Source organism: Leopardus geoffroyi, chromosome B1, assembly GCF_018350155.1.
Source record: "Leopardus geoffroyi isolate Oge1 chromosome B1, O.geoffroyi_Oge1_pat1.0, whole genome shotgun sequence".
Classification (NCBI taxonomy): Eukaryota; Metazoa; Chordata; class Mammalia; order Carnivora; family Felidae; genus Leopardus; species Leopardus geoffroyi.
The window spans coordinates 165,404,409-165,426,909 of record NC_059327.1 but is presented as its reverse complement, the minus strand read 5'-3'; the positions used below and the strand labels follow the sequence as shown (position 1 = coordinate 165,426,909).

Sequence of the window (22,501 nt, the reverse complement as noted above, 5' to 3'; positions counted from 1 at the left end):
ACTTAGGCTGTTTACATATCTTGGCTTGTGTAAATAATGCTCAATGGATATAGGGATGCATATATCTTTTCAATTTAATGCTTTCCTTTTCTTCAGATAAATATCCAGAAGTGGAATTACTACATCAGTGTGGTAGCTCTATTTTAATTTTTCTAGGAACCTCCATATTATTTTCCATAGTGGCTGCACTGATTTACATTTGCACCAACAGTGCATGAAGGTTCTCTTTTCTCCATATCCTTGTCAGCATTTGCTATTCCTTGTCTTTTTGATAATAACCATTCAAACAGCTGGGAAGCAATATCCCATAGTGCTTTTGATTTGCATTTCCTTGATGATCAGTGGTGTTGAGCATCTTTTCATGTGCTTGTTGGCCAACTGTATGTCCTCTTTGGAAAAAATGTCTGTTCAGATCCTCTGCCCAATTGTTAAATCAGGTTGTGTTTTGTTGTTGTTGTGCTATAGAGTTGTATGAGTTCTTCATATATTTTGGATATTGATCCCTTATCAGTTACATCATTTGCAAATATCTTCTCCCATTAGTAGCTTGCCTTTCATTTTGTTGATGGTTTCCTTTGCTGTGCAGAAGGTTTTTAGTTCCAAGTAGTCCCAATTGTTTATTTTTGCTTTTGTTTTTGGAATTTGATTCAAATATTCATCACTAAGACTGATGTCAAGGAGCTTGCCACCTATGTTTTCTCCTATAAATTTTATGGTTTCAGGTCTCACATTCAAGTCTTTAATCCATTTTGAGTTTATTTTTGTGTGTGGTGTAAGAGAGTAGTCCAGTTTCATTCTTGAGCATATGGCTGTCCAGTTTTCCCAACACCATTTTTTAAAGAGTGTGTCCTTTCCCCGTAGTATATTCTTGGCTCCTTTGTTGTAAATTAATTAACCATATATGCACGGGTTTATTTCTGGACTCTCTATTCCTTTCCATGGATCCATGTGTCTGTTTTTTATGCCTATACCGTACTGTTTTGATTACTATAGCTTTATAATATGGTTTGAAACCAGGGAGCATTATACCTCCAGTTTCATTCTCTTTCTTCAAGATTGCTTTTGCTATTCAGGATCTTTTGTGGTTTATACAAATTTTAGGATTGTTTTATTTCTGTGAAAAATGTCATGGATTTTTGCATCTATGTTCATTAGAGATACTGGCCTATTGCTTTCCTTTGGTTTCTTCTCTTTTTCTTTCCTTTTCTTTTCTTTTCTTTTCTTTTCTTTTCTTTTCTCTTTTCTTCCTTTCTTATGATGTCCTAGTCTGGTTTTGGTTTCAGGATAATGCTGGCCTTGTAAAATGAGCTTGGAAGTGTCCTTTCCTCTTCAATTTTTTGGAAGAGTCTGAAAAGGATATATATAAAATCTTCAAATGTGTGGTAGAATTCACCAGTGAAGCCATCTGATCCTGGACTTCTGTTTGTTGTTGGTAGGTTTTTGATTACTGATTAATCTCCTTACCAGTAATTGGTCTATTCAGACTTTTTATTTCTTCATTATTCAATCTTGGAAGATTATATGTTTCTAGGAATTTATCCATTTCTTCTAGGTTATCCAATTTTCTGGCACAGAATTGTTCATAGTTTCCCAAGATGTTTTATATTTCTGTGGTATCAGTTGTAACTTCTCTTCTTCCATTTCTGATTTTATTTATTTGAGCCCTCTCTCTTTTTTTCTTGGTGAGTGTAAAGATTTTCAAATGTTGCTTATCTTTTCAAAGATCAAGCTCTTGGTTACAAGCTCAAGTTACTTAGTTACTAGTATCTTTCCAGTCTCTATTTCATTTACTTCTGCTTTGATCTTTGTTATTTCCTTAATTCTACTAATTTTGAGCTTTGCTTCTTTGTCTTTTTCTAGTTCTTTAGGTATAAGGTTAGATTGCTATTTGGGATTTTTCTTGTTGCTTGTGGTAGGCCCACATTGCTATGAACCTCCCTCTTAGAAACTACTTTTATTGCATCTCAAAGATTTGTATTTCCATTTTTATTGTCTCGAGGTATTTTTTGATTTCTCCTTTGATCTTGTCATTGACTCATTATATATTTATGTATATATTTATGTGGAGTTATTTAACCTCCACATATTTGTGACCTTTCCAGTTTTCTTCTTTGATTCCTAGTTTCATACTGTTGTGGTCAGAAAAGATGCTTGATATGATTTCAGTCTTCTTTAATTTATGAAGACCTATTTTGGGGCCTAACATATGATCTATCTTGGAGAATGTTCCATGTGCATTTGAGAAGAATGTGTATTTTTTTGCTTTTGGATAAAATGTTCTGTAAATATCTATTAAGTCCATCTGGTCTAATATATCATTTAAGACCAATGTTTCTTTATTGATTTTTTTGTCTAGATAATCTATCCATTGATGTAAATGGGGTATTAAAGGCCTCTACTATTTTGTATTCCTGTCAATTTTTCCCTTTATGTCTGTTAATATTTGCTTTATATATTTAGGTACTCTTATGTTACATGCATAATATTTACAAAAATTATGATCCTCTCATTGGATTGACCCCTTTATCATTATATAATGCCCTTCTTTGTCTTTTATTACAGTGTTTGTTTTAAAGTCTGTTTTGTTTCATATAAACATAGCTACCCCAGCTTTCTTTCAGGTTCTGTTTTCCATCTCTTCACCTGCAGTCTTTGAGTGCCATTACATCTGAAGTGAGTCTCTTGTAGGTACAAAAAAATTGATTTTATTATAATTTTTTTTTTATCCAGCCACTCCATGTTTTTTGGTGGGAGAATTTAGTCAATTTACATTTATTTATTTTTTTTAAATCTTCAGTGATACTTTATTTTTTTTAACTATAAATGATATATTTGGGGGTATTTTTAGTTATTTATAAATGTTAGCATGCCAGTAAAGAAAAGTTAGAGTAGTAGCAAAACTAAAAGGCAACCGACAGAATGGGAGAAGATATTTGCAAACGACATATCAGATAAAGGGTTAGTATCCAAAATCTATAAAGAACTTATAAAACTCAACACCCAAAAAACAAATAATCCCGTGAAGAAATGGGCAAAAGACATGAATAGACACTTCTCCAGAGCAGACCTCCAGATGGCCAACCGACACATGAAAAAATGCTCATCACGCATCATCAGGGAAATACAAATCAAAACCACCATTAGATACCACCTTACACCTGTCAGAATGGCTAACATTAACAACTCAGGCAACAACAGATGTTGGCAAGGATGCAGAGAAAGAGGATCTCTTTTGCATTGTTGGTGGGAATGCAAGCTGGTGCAGCCACTCTGGAAAACAGTATGGAGGTTCCTCAAAAAACTAAAAATAGAACTACCCTACAACCCAGCAATTGCACTACTAGGCAGCTATCCATGGGATACAGATGTGCTGTTTCGAAGGGACACATGCACCCTCATGTTTATAGCAGCACTATCAACAATAGCCAAAGTATGGACAGAGTCCAAATGTCCATCGATGGATGAATGGATAAAGAAGATGTGGTGTGTATATATATATATATATATATATATATATATATATATATATGTATGTATATGTGTAATACACACACACACACACACACACACACACAATGGAGTATTATTCGGCAATCAAAAAGAATGAAATCTTGCCATTTGCAACTACGTGAATGGAACTGGAGGGTACTATGCTAAGTGAAATTAGTCAGAGAAAGACAAATATCATATGACTTCACTCATATGAGGACTTTAAGAGACAAAGCAGATGAACATAAAGGAAGGGAAACAAAAATAATATAAAAACAGGGAGGGGGACAAAACAGAAGAGACTCATAAATCAGAGAACAAACTGAGGGGTACTGGAAGGGTTGTGAGAGGGGGGATGGGCTAAATGGGTAAGGGACATTAAGGAATCTACTCCTGAAATCATTGTTGCACTATATGCTGACTAATTTGGATGTAAATTTAAAAAATAAAAAACAAAAAGTTACAGTAGTAATGTCATTCTTTCAAGAAAAAAACTATTTGGCAATAAGTTTGACAAATCATAAAGAAATTATATGATCAATTAACCCCTTCTGGAACTCTATCCAAAGGAATCCACAACCTTCAACTTGATTAACTGTTAAAGGTAAAATCATGCTATACCTTAAGTGTGCCATAAATTTAAAATGGTTTGATAATGACTGGCCCCAGGCTATTTCTTAAGCATCATCTCTGACCATACATTCCCTGCCTCCTGCTTTCTGCCCTGACAATAATGAATTGGTTACTTGGGCTTTTTCAATGCGTTGTGCTGTTTCTTTACACTTACTGTGTTTGTTCAAGCTGTACCTTTTGACTGAATTCTACCCACTTCCCCCAGAAAACCTTCCTTGTAGGCCCTCTGTATATTTTTGGCACAATCACAATAACTCTTAAGTATTATCCAATTAAGTTGAAGTATTAAACTCTTAAGTATTCTCCAATTTCTGTCCTATTCTCCCCACATAAAACACAAACAATAACTGAAGCAAATACCACTGAGATAGTATCTCAAAGCTGTCTGCTGTCTCATTCTCTCACTTGGACATTGTTGACGGTCCCTCATCAAAGCTCTCTACTTGACTTCTGACACTGCTGATCTTCTCCCACCTCCTCTCTTGGCTCCTCCTCCAGTTCTCTAACTGGGTGCATTTCTTAAGGCTCAGTCCAATTGGTTATTTCTGTAGTGAATTAATATTACAGGTGAATCACCAAGAATAATTTGTAAGCTAGGATCCCAAATCCTCCAGGAGATAAGATTGGTAGGAAAGGGGTCCTACAAAAGAAATGTAAAATTCGTCTAATCTTTATTTATTTTTGAGAGAGAGAGAGCGTGAACAGGGGAGGAACAGAGAGAGAAGGAGACACAGAATCCAAAGCAGGCTCCAGGCTCTGAGCTGTCAGCACAGAGCCTGACGTGGGGCTCGAACCCACGAGTTGAGAGATCATGACCTGAGCCGAAGTTGGACGCTTAACCAACCGAGCCACCCAGGAGCCCCATGTTAGACAGTATTTTTAAAAGATTTTCTTTTCTCACTATCAAAGTAACATGCTCAGCATAAATTAGAAATATACATGTATACGAGCATTCAAAAGAAAAACCTTCCATCATACCACCCAGAGAAAATCCCAGTTAAAATGGATTACTTTTCCTTCAGGATTTCTTACATACCTCCTATATCAGTCTTATCATCCATGCTGATTAACAAGTAGTTAAGGGGCGCCTGGGTGGCGCAGTCGGTTAAGCGTCCGACTTCAGCCAGGTCACGATCTCGCGGTCCGTGAGTTCGAGCCCCGCGTCGGGCTCTGGGCTGATGGCCCAGAGCCTGGAGCCTGTTTCTGATTCTGTGTCTCCCTCTTTCTCTGCCCCTCCCCCATTCATGCTCTGTCTCTCTCTGTCCCAAAAATAAATAAACGTTGAAAAAAAAAAAAAAGAAGTAGTTAAGAACACAGACTCTGGAGCCAGACTGCCTGAGTTTGTGTCCTAACTCCATCACTTCCTATGTGGCCTTGGGCAAACTCTTTAACCTCTGTTTCAGTTTCTTCATCTGTAAAATGGGGATAATAATAACTATATTCTTGTTTATAAAGAATTGAAAATATTTATAACATACTTAAGAGAGTTCCTGGCACAAAATTAATATTATATAATTACTGGTATTATTTTGAAAGCTAACCATTTTTATATATTACTAATAAAATTACAGGTGAGTTACCTAAAAGCAATAAAATAATAGTTATGAATAATGCTCATGTATATTAAGAAAAAAAAACTCCCTCTGATTTTGAAATTTAGGTGAGAGATTAGTAATCTAGGAACAGGAACATACAGACAGACCTTATCACCCTCTAGAGGCTACTACCTAGAAATCAGTGTTCCAATCTGAAGTTTTTTAAAAGTATGTTTTCACTTTTTTTTTTTAATATTTATTTTTGAGAAAGAGCACTAGTGGGGGAGACACAGAGAGAGGGGGAGAGAGAACCCCAAGCAGGCTCTGGGGCTGTCAGCCCAGAGCCCCATAAAGGGCTCGATCCCACAAACCAGGAGATCATGACATGAGTTGGTTGAGTCAGATGCTCAACCAACTAAGCCACCCAGGGGCCCCTAAAAGTATGTTTTTAAACTGGTTAGGGCAGAAAGATCTAGAATGACACATTCCACCTTTAATTAAGCTAAGGAGACAATTACTTGAGCTACTTACCAAGAATGTTAAGTAAACAGATTTTAGTTGATCTTTCCTGGAGTTTATAATGAATATATACTTTACATTGTATATTCTTAGTTCATCTTTTATGATGAATATTTGTTCTTTAATGGTAGTTACGTCATGGTTTTCACCATATGAGCTACAGGACATTTGGTGAAGCAGATTTAGAAACCAGAAATAAGTACATTCTAAGACATTCTTCCAGAAGGATACCAACTCCGCTGATTCTCGTTATGCATTCACATTGGGAACCAATCAGTTTGTCGATTTTGTCATCCTGCTGTTCCTGTATGCTGTGCACCACATGAAGAGGGTCCCTGTCTGTTTCTGACAGGATAATATTAATCTTATTTTCCTAAGGGAGCACCCAGCGTATCTTGAAGATCAGAAAGAAAGCTTCACTCGATGTTGCGGTGTTGACACAGGATGACATTTATTCCTTGGGGTGCAGCATACAGAGCATCACGACGGGACATCTCACTTGTGAGGGAAAGGTCGGCCACTGCCAACCTGCAGCGCAGTGCTCCTAGAGCCAGTGCACAGGGTCACAGCTTTGACTGGAGACACCAAGGTCCTTCTTACCTCAAGAGCAAGGCGACCATGAGATAGTTTAAAGTGACTTTTGATTCACACAATCATGGCTGCCAAGGAAACAGACACATCCACCGTGCACAACTGTCCCATTCCAGCATGTGGGAGCCGAGGCTTCCCCAGTGACAGAATTTCAGTCTTCTGATAAAATGTCTGCTCTTAGAAAGAACAGCCACCACCTGCATCAAATCCCCCTGACTACAATTCAGACTAATCCACGTTTGTTCTTCATCACCAGTCCTAGTAGAAGAAGTGACAGAAACACGCACAATTCCTTTCACTGCAGAAATGACTTTGGCCGGTCCGTGGGTGCAGTTAACACCGGATTCTACCCTGTACATTTCCCTTGTGGGGTAGTTGGGAGCTTTGGAAGGATGTATGGGCCTGGAGGTGCAAACTCCAAGGCCCTTAAGCCAACTGGCTGCTGACTTCTTGAGGCGCAGCATCCTGGGCTGTGTGAGGAGAATAAATATGGACGGTTTCCCAGAGCCAGGAGCACCGGGCATTCCTTCCAGGTTTTCCAGGTTATGTGCTTCAAGGGTCAGAAAATAGGCGGTTGGTAGGAGAGAGTGAGACCTGCCTTCTTCTGCAGCGCCTCCTGTATCACTTCCGCAGTCAAGTTATTGGTAAGGAAGAGTGTGCTCACAGTGTGTTGTGGGATTCGTTCCACCATAATCCAACATTGTCCCAACTTTCAGCAAGTGAGAGGGATGCAAAGTTATTCAAGGAGGAAAGGAGAGCCTTCAAACCATGAAGGAATGGGGATTTGCAGATCAGGGAACAGACAAGCCGGACTATTGTGGGAATGAGGTGTACATGAGATGATAACATACAGAGATCAGGGAACACGGAGTCCCTCTCATTTCAGTCCCACGTCAGACCTTTTCCAGGACAATGAAGAGACCAGACATGGCCAGAAGCTCCTGAGTCAGGACCCCTGTCCTACTCATGCCCTATGCTCTTGTGGGACAAACCAGTTTTCTGCCCCATCTCCTCGTCTGCCTCCTTTTGCAGCAGCACCTCCCACAGCCACCACAACGTGAGTCCTAGTCCATTTACATTTAAAGTAATTATTAGGTAGGTACTTAACTGCCATTCGGTTCATTGCCTCCTGGCTGCTTTCTAGTTCTTTGTTCCTTCTTCTCTTGCTCTCTTCCCTTATGGTTTGATGAGTTTGTTTTTTTGTTTTTTTGTTTTTTTTAGATATGGATTTTTTTTGGAAATAAAGTCTTTTATTTGTTTTTTTTTAAATCTTTTATTCAACTTATTTAAACGAATACAGACAAAAACCAATATTTACCCATTTCTTCCACCTCCCCCTAGACTCTGCCTCTTGCAAACACCAATCTGTTCTCTGTGTCCATGAGTTTGGTGTTTTGTTTTGCTTTTGTTTGTTTTTAAGATTCCACCTATAAGAGGGATCATGTGGTATTTGTCTTTCTTTGACTTTTCCCTTGGCATAATGCCTTTGAGGTCCATATATGTTGTCACAAATAGTAAAATTTCCTTTTTTTTTATGGTTCTTTTTTAATGGTTCAGTAATATTCCATTATGTGTATACACACACACACACACACACACACACACACATATGTATATACCATTCATCCATTGATGGACACTTTGGTTGTTTCCATATCTTGACTATTATAAACAATGCTGCAATGAATGTGGGAATGCATACATAATTTTGAATTAGTGTTTCCCTTTTCTTCAGATAAATTCCCAGAACTGGAATTACTAGACCACATGGTAGTTCTACTTTTAATTTTTTGAGGAAACTCCATTCTGTTTTCCATAGTGGCTGAGGCACCAATTCCACTTCTACCCACAGTGTACAAGGTTCTCTTTTGGCCACACCCTCACCAACAGTTGTTGTCTTTCTTTTTCATTTCTTGTCTTTTTGATAATAGCCATTCTAACAGAGGTGAGGTGATATCTCATTGTGCTTTTGATTTGCATTTCCCTGATTGTCAGTGATGTTGAGCATCGTTTCAGTTACCTTTCGGCCATCTGCATGTCTTTGGAAAAATGTCTATTCAGGGGCGCCTGGGTGGCGCAGTCGGTTAAGCGTCCGACTTCAGCCAGGTCACGATCTCGCGGTCCGTGAGTTCGAGCCCCGCGTCGGGCTCTGGGCTGATGGCTCAGAGCCTGGAGCCTGCTTCCGATTCTGTGTCTCCCTCTCTCTCTGCCCCTCCCCCGTTCATGCTCTGTCTCTCTCTGTCTCAAAAATGAATAAAACATTAAAAAAAAAAAAAAAAAAAGAAAAATGTCTATTCAGATCTCCTATCCATTTTAATTAATTACTTAATTAATTATTATTTTAATTCCAGTATAATTTGCATGTGGTTAATTATTTTACATGTATTAATTATATTAATTAATTATATTACCTTCAGATATAATATAATGATTCAACAATTCTGTACATTACTCAGTGCTTATCATGATAAGTATACTCTTAATCCCCATTGCCTATTTCACCCATCTTCCCACCCGCCTCTCTGGCAACCACCAATTTAGTCCCCATATTTCAGAGTCTGGTTTTTTGTCTCTTTTTTTTCTTTGTTCATTTGTTTTGTTTCTTAATTTCCACATACAAATGAACCCATATGGTATCTGTCTTTGTCTGACTTATTTCATTTAGCATTATACTCTGTAGATCCATCCATGTTGTTGCAAACGGCAAGATTTCATTCTTATTATGGCTGAGTAATATTCAATTGTGTATGTATATACTTCATCTTTTGTATCCATTCATCTGCTGATGGACACTTCGGTTGCTTCCATATCTTGGTTTTTACAACTAATGCTGCAGTAAACTTAAGGGTGCATATATCTAGCCTGCCAAGAACTGTCTCTCCAATAGTTACAATCCCGTGGTGCCCAGAAATACCCCCACCCCCTCGCTACCAGAGCCAGGTGATTAAGGAGCATCCCCTATGTGGACTATGTGTACCTGCTGGCTTTAGCAACACAGTGGGAAAGTGCAGGACGGGATCATGCCCACTTCCTTTCACGGGACTAAGAGCTTTGGGCTGGGGCATACCACTGGCTTTCATGATGTCTGACTTTTTTAATCAGAAAAGAAAAAAGCTGAGTTTTTCACGAGTTTTCAATTCAGAGTAACAGTAAATAAACGCAACCCTTGAAAACTTCTGTCTCTCTTTGTCTCTGTCCCTCCACAAAAGATAGTGTGATCATTCGTGTGGTCAGTTGCCTGCTTGCTGTCACTGCTCCCAGAACGGTATATTCCTTGATGAGACGAGCTTTGTTGACTAACTAAAGAGAACTAGGAAATAACAGAATTTTTTTTAATGCTTATTTATTTTTGACACAGAGAGAGACAGAGCATGAACGGGGGAGGGTCAGAGAGAGAGGGAGACACAGAATCGGAAGCAGGCTCCAGGCTCCGAGCTGTCAGCACAGAGCCCGACCTGGGGCTCGAACTCATGGACCGTGAGATCATGACCTGAGCCAAAGTCGGACGCTCAACTGACTGAGCCACCCAGGCGCCCCAGAAATAACAGAATATTTTAACTCAGAATTAGAAATACAGAAAAGTATCTCTTAAGAGAGTGGCTGGCACTCAGAAGGTTCTTAGTTAATATATGATGAGAAAAAGTCACCTCAATCTCAATGAAGCACAGTATATTACCAAAAAAGCAAAGAAAAAAAATGCAATTACTTAATTATTTTCCAATGGTATCAAGGAAATCAAAATTTTGATTTGCTGAGCATTAATTACCAGTTGATTGATTTAAGTTTCTTATGATATTACTTCACGTGTAATCGTCAAAAGATCAGCAACAAATGTCTGGTTTTCCTTTACATGCTACCATTTCAGTATCAATACAAATTACATCTATGGACCTCAACTACTAAAATATGAAACATGTTTATATTTTGAATAGTCTTAGAGGACTCAGCACGGGACTGCGTTCCTATACCTACAAACACAGACTTCTAAAAGGTACACAGGAAACCAGATATAAAAGGAGAACCCAAAACACTAAGATTTTACTGGCTGGTCTATACAATATCCTCTCTCTAGGGTTAAGAGAACATTTTCAAGGCATAAGTGTTTATCCTATTGTTGGGATTGTTTCTGTGTTATATTAGAGACTGCAGAAATTCCATCTGTCTGCATTTCAGCAGCTGCAATGTTTCAGAAGAATTATTGCATTCCCCACCTTAGGGCTCCGATGATTCCTCCAGAAATGTAGCTGAAAGTTCACCCGTAAATAGCTCCTAACATCTAGATTTCATCGTTAAGACCCTAAATATTTTACTCCAGTAAAGCCATCTCTTGTGTATGGTTATATCAAATCTGGATCAAATTTAAAACATAGCATTGCTTGCATTGTTTTGATTATTGATATCCCCCTGTCTTGGCTGATTCAGCAGACACTGACTTCTTTTGTGTGGTTCCACAGTGGGAGGTGTGATTGCCCTTGGTTTTACATTGTAAGTTGTTTGTTTATTCTTATTCTTTCTTTAGAAGTTCATAGTTTCATTAATCAATACTATTTTTGTAAACTCAGAATAACTTTTGTTTATTTTCTGTTTGATTTCTCCTTAACTTGTATTCAGCACTTCCCCTTCTGGTGTGTAAAACTCTTCAACTAGCAAAGCACTTCAAACACATCTTCTTTGGAATTTCCAAGCAGCCGCATAAAGTAGACAGGCAGGCATTCTATTCACCTTCCTTAGGGGAAACGGTGATTTACAAATACAGAAATTGGAGTGTCATGTGGTTAAGACAACAATTGGCCAAAGTCATATAGCCAGGTAGACACAGAATCATGAGGTCTGAGCTTCAGGCTCAGTCCTCCATACCACACACCCATGCCCGGTTTCTTGTCCAGAGCAGTTGTGTGGTCACCTTATTTGTGGTCAGTTCAAAGACATCAGTTCCAAGTAAAAGTTCAAGTTTGTCTTTATTTTTCTATCTAAACAAAAGATAAATGTCTGCCCTCCAGGTGATTGGGACCAGGTGAGATGACATTCCATCTCAGCTCTGGGTTTTTTAGAGAACACCCTGAGAGAGCTCATGACAAACCTCTGTCGAAATTTTTCAACCATAAATTTCACTTTCTTATACCAATTATCTTCATTCAAATAACCTTTTGGCGTAGCCCTTAAGGTGAAAAAGAAAGATCCCATGAGGAGAAGTCATGCTATACAATCTTGACATGCTATGCAATCATCTATGATTCTAAGAGGTGCATGTTGGACTTTAAATCAATGGCAAATTGATCAACACAAGATTCGTTTGTTAATCAGTTACTGGATGTTTACTCTGTGCTAGGCATTATTCTAGCATCTAGGGACACAGCAGTGAAGAAAACAAAAATAATCCCCTACCTTTGGTAGCATATATTCTACTGATGGTCATCTGATAAAGATAATTTTACCAAGTAAAGGTACTTCACCACCAAAGTTGATTTCCATTTAGACACCTGGCAACTGATTAATATTAATGCAATAATAGCAGCATACAAAGGAATATTGCCTAAGACACTAGTTTACATGTCCAGATGATGGGGATAATTATGAACCACCTGACTTCAAAATTCTCTGGATTCTGAAGAGTATATACCCATGAAGATGATCAACTCTTCAGTGTTTTGGTCTCTGATAACAGCCTGCTGAAATAACATCCATATCCTGAAATGACCTTTAGATTTTCTACAGACGCTTCCAGGTCTCTCAGTTTGCTCTGCTGGTGTATTATGGGAGGCATTTATATTGGCAAATGCTCTCAATACTTTGATTGTTAATTTTTGGAGTCCTTTTCGGAAACTACCTACCGATCACTGACTGTATAATGTCCTCATTCACTCAATCTTTGAGCCTTTGTATAAAGTCTGAAGCTCAGGTTCAACTCAATGTCTGAAAAGAAAGCTGACCTGGCAGAGACTCTTATCACCTGAGCCTGTACTGAGAGCCTGTTAGCCCTTCATACTACATGCTGCTTGAAATTAAGTTACTGTCAACCTTTATCGCTCTTACCTTTTACGAGAGCATTTGACTAGACGAAAAAGAACATGTCTATCTTTTAGCAGCTGATACAAGAATTCCTCTTGTGGAGAGCACTGTATCTTTGGGTTGATAAAAGGATTGAGGTGAAAGATAAAAGATGAGAAAGGAGAAAGAAAATCTAACGATATGCTCAAGTGAGTCAACTCGTTCTTACCCAGCTTTCCACACCATACTCACCAGCACACCCTTCTTTTTGTTGAACATTAACATGGGTAGGTATGCATGGGTATCAGAGAGCTCTGTGTATGAACGAGTAAAGCATCCCCATGGGGAAAGAGAGGAGCCAGTGCTATGCCTCACTAAAAGTTGACATTTAAGTAACAACTTCAAAGAGGTGAAGGAATTAACCAACTTTCAGGGGAAGATTTCAGCAGAAGGAGGTCTCAGTGCAAAGACTCTCAGGCAGGAGCATGTCTGGCGGGGCTGTGGGGTATGGGGAAAGCAAAGAAACCCGTGTGGCCACAGTAGAGCAAGTGGTGGAGAATGCAGCAAGACATGAAGGAGAGTAGAGGGGAGGGGTCAACCACCTAGGGCTTTGCAAACACTTAAAATAAAAGTAAAGTCATTACAAGGTTTCAGTAAAATGTGGTATGATCTGACCTATGTTTACAAGGATCTCTGCCTGTGGTGTTGGAAATAACTCTAGAGGGGCAAAGAAACCAGTGGGAACTAGTGTTAGGAGCCTATCGGAGCTGTCCAGAAAGAGTGATGGCGGCCTCGTGGGGGCAGCAGTGAGGGTGCCGAGACCTGACTGGATGCTGGGTGTGTTTTCAAAGTAGAGCCAGGAGGGTTTTCTGGCCCACACAATGAGAATTGTGAGGGAAAGACAAGAGCCAACGAGGACTTCAAGTTTCCCGCCAGCCAGAAGACTGGAATTGCCATCTCCTGAGGTGGAGAAGCCTACTGGAGGAGCAAGACTATGGGAAAAAAGATCAAGAGTTGCATTTTGGACTTGTTGCATCTGACATATACAGTGGGCACCCAAGTAGAGATATTAAGTAGACAACTGGAGATGTAAGGTCAACGTCTGGGAAAGAGGATAGGAGTAAAATACAAATAGGAACAATATTAATATTAATGTGTGAGTTGTCAGCATATCGATTTGACACCACTGTGCCCAGATGAGATTTTGGCAATGTGAGGTCAGTGGGGACTCTCATAAGAGCAGTTTCAATGGAGTTCGAAGGACAAAAGTCTACGTTTAAGAGAGAATAAAAGAGGAGGAAGTAGCTCAGAAAGGCAGGACAACTTTGCTGCTGCAGAAGCGAATAAATGGCTGGTAGATATCAAAGGAAGTGGGGTGTTTTTTTAAGGCATTTTTAAGTGACTTTGTATGAGTATGTTCTTTGTGGGGAGCAGAGTGGTACTCAGTTTTGCCTACCGGTTGGCATGAATCAACTAAACAATGATCACTCTTGAAGATAGAGGGGGCCGGGGATGAAGAGTCACCAACATCAGGGATGTATTTACCATCCAAACATGAAGCCAGTCTTATTCTGTCTCTGTCTCTAATCCTATCACTAAAATGCGGCTTCCTCAGGAAAAGTATCTGTCTTCCAAGGTGAGAAATGCTCTCATTCTCTTCTTTACCTTCTTGCACATCTACTAGGCCTCTATTAAACATGGTGCACCATGCTAATTACTTATAATAGTGCTGATGCTCAAAACCATCAGAACTACAGACTGCTTTAAAGAAGACTGTTTTATGATTCCCAGAATTTATATTAGCAGAAGGTATTTGTTTGTTTATTGTCTCCCTCTCTCTCCCTTCTAGAATGTAAGCTCCATGAGAGAAAGCACTGTATCAGTTTCTCTCACTCCTGAGTCTAGGATAGAATTAAATAGTTGTTAAATAATTAAGACAGAGCGTAAGGTGCCTAGCAGAACTAAATGATCATTCCTTTGGGGGGAGATGTTCAAAGGCAATACATAACTTTTTTTTTTTTTTTTAATTTTTTTTTTCCAACGTTTATTTATTTTTGGGACAGAGAGAGACAGAGCATGAACGGGGGAGGGGCAGAGAGAGAGGGAGACACAGAATCGGAAACAGGCTCCAGGCTCTGAGCCATCAGCCCAGAGCCCGACGCGGGGCTCGAACTCACGGACCGCGAGATCGTGACCTGGCTGAAGTCGGACGCTTAACCGACTGCGCCACCCAGGCGCCCCAAAGGCAATACATATCTTACAACATTCTTCTTTTAATTGGCAGGGAAATAAGGTGTTGATGAAATGTTAAAAATCCCTCTGTGTTAGTGTGGGATACTCACTCAAACCTGCTGGCAAGCCGGCCTTCTGAGGAGCATTTGCTTGTGTGGTAGGACAATGGGTATAAAGGACACTTCTACCTAAAATAATCTTCCCCGCTGGCCTGTGGAGATGTGTCTACCACTCCCCCCCAAACCTACACCCACACTACTCATTCCTTAGGTTAAAATGAATGGTGGTTTTCCGATGAACTCTAGGAGACCAAGGGAAGGGGCTCTGGGGCCACATCGTGGGTTGGAGGGGTGTCTCCAGTCCCCTCTGCACTTTAGCCAGGGAGTACCACAAATTTCGCTTTACGAATTGTCCGCTTTACAAATTTCGGTCCATGGAAAATTTAATGGGGTTTTGCTGCCCAAACAAGTTTGACGAGCCTTCACCCTGAAGATTTTAAGTGTTTACTTAAAGTCTCAGAGAGATTACACTTTAATTACACTTTTTTTTTTTGGCTATGAATACTTAGTTCTGAATTTAATTACAGGCTGTTGTGCTTCTCCTTATATCTAGACTTGGAAGAATGAGCTATCGGACGAGTAGCTTTCGAGGTGGGAGTAGGAGAGTTCAGGGAAGTTTCATGACTTGAGAAGTGACGATGAGAAGTAGACACGGAAGAAAGCTCAATGAGCTCAGGAGTGGGTGTGGACCTAACTCCGTCACACTACAGTATGAGAAACGCCACATGGCTTTATTTTTCTTTTTTTTTTTCAACGTTTATTTATTTTTGGGACAGAGAGAGACAGAGCATTGAACGGGGGAGGGGCAGAGAGAGAGGGAGACACAGAATCGGAAACAGGCTCCAGGCTCTGAGCCATCAGCCCAGAGCCCGACGCGGGGCTCGAACTCACGGACCGCGAGATCGTGACCTGGCTGAAGTCGGACGCTTAACCGACTGCGCCACCCAGGCGCCCCTATTTTTCTAAATGAAATGAACGCATCCTTCCCCACTCAAAAAGGTGATAAGAAATCTTATTCAGACATGTGTTTCAGGGATTTCAGCCTTCCTAGGGCGCTGTGAGGATCCAAGGGGCTTACATGGTACCTGGAAGAACCGAGGAAGGGACTCTGGTTTTCAATTCCTCAGAGAATTGCTGAGGGACTCGTGGTTCTACGGCCTTAGGGTTTGTACTGAATAGACCACTCCACTATGTCTGATCCATCCCAGGGTGCAGTGTCATGGTCCCCAGAGTCAAGCTTTCTAGGCTGCCCCACACACCCACTCTGTGGGATCCTGAGGATGTCTGAGATCCTGCCTCTTTCCCTGCTACGTGAGGGACATGGCAAAACTCAGCCCCCTTCTGAGCCTTGGGTAATGTCTCCTACATCCCCTGCTCCACTTTTACACCTCCAAACATTCCCCCCGCCCTGTGCCACCCCACTCTGGGTGATGCCACACGATCTCTGCTCAGTCCTTCCCTCCCCAGAGCTGGTCTCTCTCTTCTGAAAATGCAGAGATGGTAACACAGATCCTGTTTGTTTTCCTTTTTTTTTTTTTTTTTTAATTTTTTTAATGTTTATTTTTGAGAGAGAGAGAGAGAGAGAGAGAGAGAGAGCATGAGTTGGGGAGGGGCAGAGAGAGAGGAGGACACAGAATCTGAAACAGGCTCCAGGCTCTTGAGCACAGAGCCTGACGCGGGGCTCGAACCCACGGACCGTGGGATCATGACCTGAGCCGAAGACAGACGCTCAACTGACTGAGCCACCCAGGCGCCCCCTGTTTGTTTTCTTAGTAGATTGCTCTATTACACAGATATTTTGTTCATGACCAAGGGAGCAAAGGACTCTGTTACCACCTTTTAACATACAGATCTTTGTTCCAAAGCAGAATATGGTACGTGGTCAGTAAATGCCATTGAATAAATGCACTTAGGGACTTCTTAACTTAGATAGTCTAACAGCAGAAGTACCATGGTGACTTTCTCTTTTATTTTCTGTGGTGCTCCTACACCTGCTGCAGAGACCAGGTCCAACGAGTTCCCTTACACAGTGCAACTCGTTAGTTGCAAGTCCCTCAGTGACTGGTATATAACATGTTTCAATTAGTGAGAAACTATCATTGTCAAATAAATGGCCAAAGAAAATCCAAAACAACTCCCAATTAAATGTCCTCAAGATTAAGTTACTTCTTGACTCATTTCTCTCTCTCTCTCTCTCTCTCTGAAATAAAGCTATGCTTTGATTCGATGGAAACTTTGCCATCTGGCCTTCAGCTTAAAATCCTGAAAATAAGAACTAAGTATATGTATCGCCTGACAGCATGATGGAGGGAGGACCTATCATTCTATAGAAAAATCAGTCATTGTGAAATTATCTAAAAATCATTAGCAGGAAACAAAACTAGTTCTGTGACGGGTGGCACTCTGATAGAAGAGAGAATATAGAGTTTGGAGAGCAGTTCCATGTCAGCATTCAATGTCTCAAGTAAAATCACAGTATAAAATAGAGTTAGACAAAATCCTGCTCAGATTTTAAATCTAATTAGACAGAGGAGAAAGTAGAGACAGAGCAGGAGAAAACGGAGGACGTTAGCTTTACGATCAGAGACTGACAGAAATAGACTGCCAAGCAGAAGTCTAAACAAAACTTAAAAAAAAAAAATGTATTCATTCAACATTGCAGAAGGAAGGAAGGGAGGGAGGAAAGAAGGGAAAACTTCCAAACAGGAATCGTCCAGTTAAAAGGATGTACTAATCTACTACCCCAAGCTTTAGTGTCTAAAAGTCCCAAATAGAACCCTAAAACAATTTTATCAAAAACCACTGGAAAATAAGATGCCTACAATGATTGTGTTATTTATCATTCCCTGCATGTAAGTGCAATAACGTAACTCCAGCTTTCTAGAGAACGCGGACAACTTAGAAACTATATGCCTAAGCCAGTCTACCCTCTTGACAAGGCAGGGAGAGATTCCTACTCAAACATTTAGGTTTTACGGAGGGGGGAGGGGTGCTACTTTCTGAGTTTGCTTTAAGAAATAAACAGTTTATTTTCCAAACAAGAATGATCATTTCATGGTGCTTTAGAACATTTTTGAGATTTTCTCTGAACGTAAGTCTGTCTCATGTGACATTTTGCAATTATTGATTATGAATCATGAAATGAAAATGATGGAACAATATATACATTACATTGACAAATTTCAAACAAATGTAGGGTGTTTTTTAGAAAAGAATTAGTTGTCTGCATATAAATCTAGGAGAACTAAAAGAGATACATATTATTTGGAAAGAAAGTAACAGTCTCTTGCATTCACAGGGTAGTATCTGAAAAATAATACATACTAGCATTTTTCCTGACCTTTATTACATGTGAAAGTCGGTCACAACACCTATGGAAAGACGTAAGAGAAAGATAAACAGACAAAAAATAATAATAAGCTTGAAGAGCTATTCCGTGTTATTTTTCTTACTTGTTAAGCTATACAAAGTGGACTGATTTCATTTTATAAGTTAATAGTTCATGGATTTAATTTTCAACTCACCCAAACTTATTTTTAATCCTGGTTTCTTTTACTTCAGCTCATTTTATGTGTTTTATATAATGACAATCTAAAAGCTGGAATAAATTGCTTATGATGCAATACTATTGTGGCCTGAGACCCAGATATAGAATAAACATATATATCTAGAATTTACTCTAAGAACTTAGAGGAAACGTCTTTCAAGAAGAGATAACAGTTCTATCTTATTGTCTAAAAATTCACCTCAAATCCCATGAAAATGGCTTTGTATCATTTTCCCACCTACTCCCTATTGTTAATTATTATAATTTACAGTATCCCAAAGTACTCTCATCTTTAACAAGTCACTAATCTTCAGGATACTGTAGGATCTCACTTATCTTCCACATCAGATAGCCGGTGCTGAGATTCTCAAGCCCTCAATTAGAGCTCTGCCCCAGACCTTCTCCAATCTCCTTCCTCTTAACAGATGGCAACAAAGCCCACTCACTTGCCCTCACACAGTAGCCCGTGGAGACAGCACACATTCCATTGCTTAGGTCAGGGCAGGGATGGGAAAGCCTAGACACTTCCAGTTATCTGACCCTTCAAGCTTAAACCACCCCACAATGATCAGGAAACTTCAATCCTAAATGGTATCGTGATTAGAAGAAAATAAATTAATGGTGAGGAGATTAGTTTAAAACACTCACTCTAGGGGCGCCTGGGTGGCGCAGTCGGTTAAGCGTCCGACTTCAGCCAGGTCACGATCTCGCGGTCCGGGAGTTCGAGCCCCGCGTCAGGCTCTGGGCTGATGGCTCAGAGCCTGGAGCCTGTTTCTGATTCTGTGTCTCCCTCTCTCTCTGCCCCTCCGCCATTCATGCTCTGTCTCTCTGTCCCAAAAATAAATAAACGTTGAAAAAAAAAAAAATTTAAAACACTCACTCTAATAACCATACTGATAGTGACTGGATCTAGAGGCCAGAAAAGTAACTATTCACGATACTGAACCTGATATGAAAATAAAAGTAATCGTGGAGAAAAAGTATGAACTTGGATTTAAATTAAGCGACTCATGCTAGTTTGGGTGACTTATGTAACCTTTCTGAGCTTCAGTTTCCTTATCTGAATCCTACCTGCTTTGGTATGGCCTTTAAGAATATAGACCAGTAGGGGCGCCTGGGTGGCGCAGTCGGTTAAGCGTCCGACTTCAGCCAGGTCACGATCTCGCGGTCCGTGGGTTCGAGCCCCGCGTCGGGCTCTGGGCTGGTGGCTCAGAGCCTGGAGCCTGTTTCCGATTCTGTGTCTCCCTCTTTCTGCCCCTCCCCCATTCATGCTCTGTCTCTCTCTGTCCCAAAAATAAATAAATAAAAAAAAAAAAAAAAAAAAAAGAATATAGACCAGTAATGGATAGAAAGCACCTGGAATGACCAGCATGCTCTGTTTACTAAGGTTGCGAAATGCCGTAACTCACTTCCGAAAGATGGTCATCACCGAGTGTCGAAAAATGCCTTGCGCTTCAAGGGTTAACCTGTAACTAGAGGGTCCCCTTTCCCAACTTTAAAGGGATATAGCACTGCCTCACTTGGAGCTGGGAGGTGGGGCACTGGATTCTTTGTAACAACCAAGATAACTGGAAAAGAGCCTGCTTCTGAAGAGATCGACACACACAGGAACCAATATAACAGCATCTAGGGATAGAATTCCTAACTTTTCTTTGGCTCAGAGACAGAAAAGGAAGTCAATTGCTCCAGGAAAGTTGACTTTGACTGTTAAAGCATTTGTGTTCTGCTAGATGATTTACATACTGGTGGAACACAGAGGTCCCTGAGTTCTCTCTCCCACTGCATGCCTTTCACAGCACAGCCACATAAAATTTCTCCTAGTATCCCTAGTTACCAGGATTGTATATCGCAAAGCCACACAGACTAAACCTAACACAGAAAAAAAATCAACCTTGCCTAAAACTAAATATAAGCACCATTTAATTAACTTGCATTCCAGAGTCGTAGCTGCTAGTGCGCTGAGACTAGAAGATTGGGTACACAGCACCCAAGGGCTCAGAGGGATGGGGGAAAAATAAAACCTGCTAACTTTTTTTTTTCAACATTTTCATAGGATTCACATGTTTCTTTGTACAGGTAAACAGGAAGAATGTCTCTGTGAACAAGATATAGTGATCCAATCGGAATGAGCCAAGGAAAGGAAGAGGTGAGAGGTTGGAATGAGGCTGCAGTTTCAGGAAAGCCATACAGGGACTAGAAATGGGTGGCAAATAATTTGTCATTAAGATCGGCCCTGAGTCAAATAGGAAAAGCTCTATGTTTTCCCTGAGAGGAGGAAAGACCTTAGAGCAGATAATGGAAAGTCACAAACTACGTGTCTGTCACTATAAACTCTCAACACCGCAGTCTGAGCAGTAATGTAGTCTCATCTGGAAATATTCAACTGATCAATCTAATGTGCTTAAATTAATCCTGGGAAACTTTATGCCACAGGGATCAGCTAACGGTAGATGGGTTGGGGGACCGAGCTGAGCAAGGGGGTGAATACCGTTGGAAAAACGTCCATTTGCTGCCACTTGCCAAAAGGGTAGGGAACGTGCGGTTTCCAAGCAGGCATACTCAGCACACAGGCTCTGGGCAGTGCTACAGGGAAGTCTGGCCGAGACCCCCACTATGCGAGAGGTTGTAAAGATGCACAGGGAATTCTAGCTGGGAGATGGCTCTTTTCCAATGGGCACCCTTGCTTGTGTCTTTAACCCGGTAAATGTGATATCATGAAATCCCACTTCTGCCAATTCTTTTTTCTATTGGTTTTCTTCCTTGTTGATTTATTGGGGCCCTTTTTGTTCTACTTTTTCTTTGTTTTTAAAAAGCTTTTAAATGTTCATTTATTTTGAGAGAGAGAGCATGAGCAGGGGAGGGGCAGAAAAAGGGAGGGAGAGAAAAAGAATCCTAAGTAGGCTCCAGAGCCTGACGTGGGGCTCGAACTCCCAACTGTAAGATCATGACCTGAGCCGAAATCAAGAAGTGGACACTTAACTGACTGAACCACCTAGGAGCCCCTATTTGCCTTTTAAATTCATAGTCCCTTTAGCTATACAAAAGTTTCACAGGTGAAGCCAAAAATCTGTATAAAATGTATGTATTTGTAAACCATATCTATATGCATCACAGAATGGAAACTCTAGGAGGGCAGTAATTTTTGTCTGATTCCTGCTATGCCATGGGTCATGGAAAAGTGATGGACACACAGGTGGGCTGAATAAATGTGGTATTCAACTCAGAGCCTTTTCTAAAGCAAATGGAAAACATCCCGGCCACATCAAGAGACGTTTTGGGGTCAAAATATGCCAAAAATAGGCCACAGAGATAGAAAATCCAGGATAGCTTTCCTAATAGTCAAAACTGATTTTGACACGGTCATAGGGGGTGGGCTACAGGCTGACTGACTAACTTCTGTTCAAATAAGAAAGCTTCCCATATTGTTGAAATGGTCAAAATACAAAATATGTAGCCTGGTCTGTATTTAACAGAATAGGAGAAAGGAACTCTTGAGTCTCTTTCCAGATTTAAGTGTCAGCCAAACACCAAGGGGGAATAAATCCGGTGACTGCTTTCAAGCCGGTACCTTCCTTAACACCAACCACCAGAGGGAGACCCCACCACCAAGCAAACTACAGAGCCCGCCCTATACTTGCGGGAAGTCGCCAGGTGTGTGAAAGTATTTGAAAACAACAGTCTTTTATGGGTTCTCAGCATTTCTATTAAACATCAAATCACAGTGTAATTTTGCATTTTAGCTACAGATGCCAAAAATACGGAAGCCTCGTAGACGTGTGCATATGGAACACTAACACGTACTTTGTGCATTTGTTTTGGAATTGACATTTTCCATTCTCATAACAACCAAGAACTTTAGAGATCCAGTTTTGACTCCGACGGTTTTCTTTCAAATGGCTTTGTATACA

General features: G+C 40.3%; 1 protein-coding gene and 1 pseudogene across 8 annotated transcripts in view; both read right to left on the bottom strand.

The window, feature by feature from the left end:
* CORIN (corin, serine peptidase) overlaps positions 1 to 22,501 on the bottom strand; it is a 260,225-nt gene that overhangs the window by 98,156 nt on the left and 139,568 nt on the right. The gene's annotated exons all lie outside the window — the stretch shown is intronic.
* LOC123596029 lies at positions 6,098 to 8,346 on the bottom strand (annotated as a pseudogene).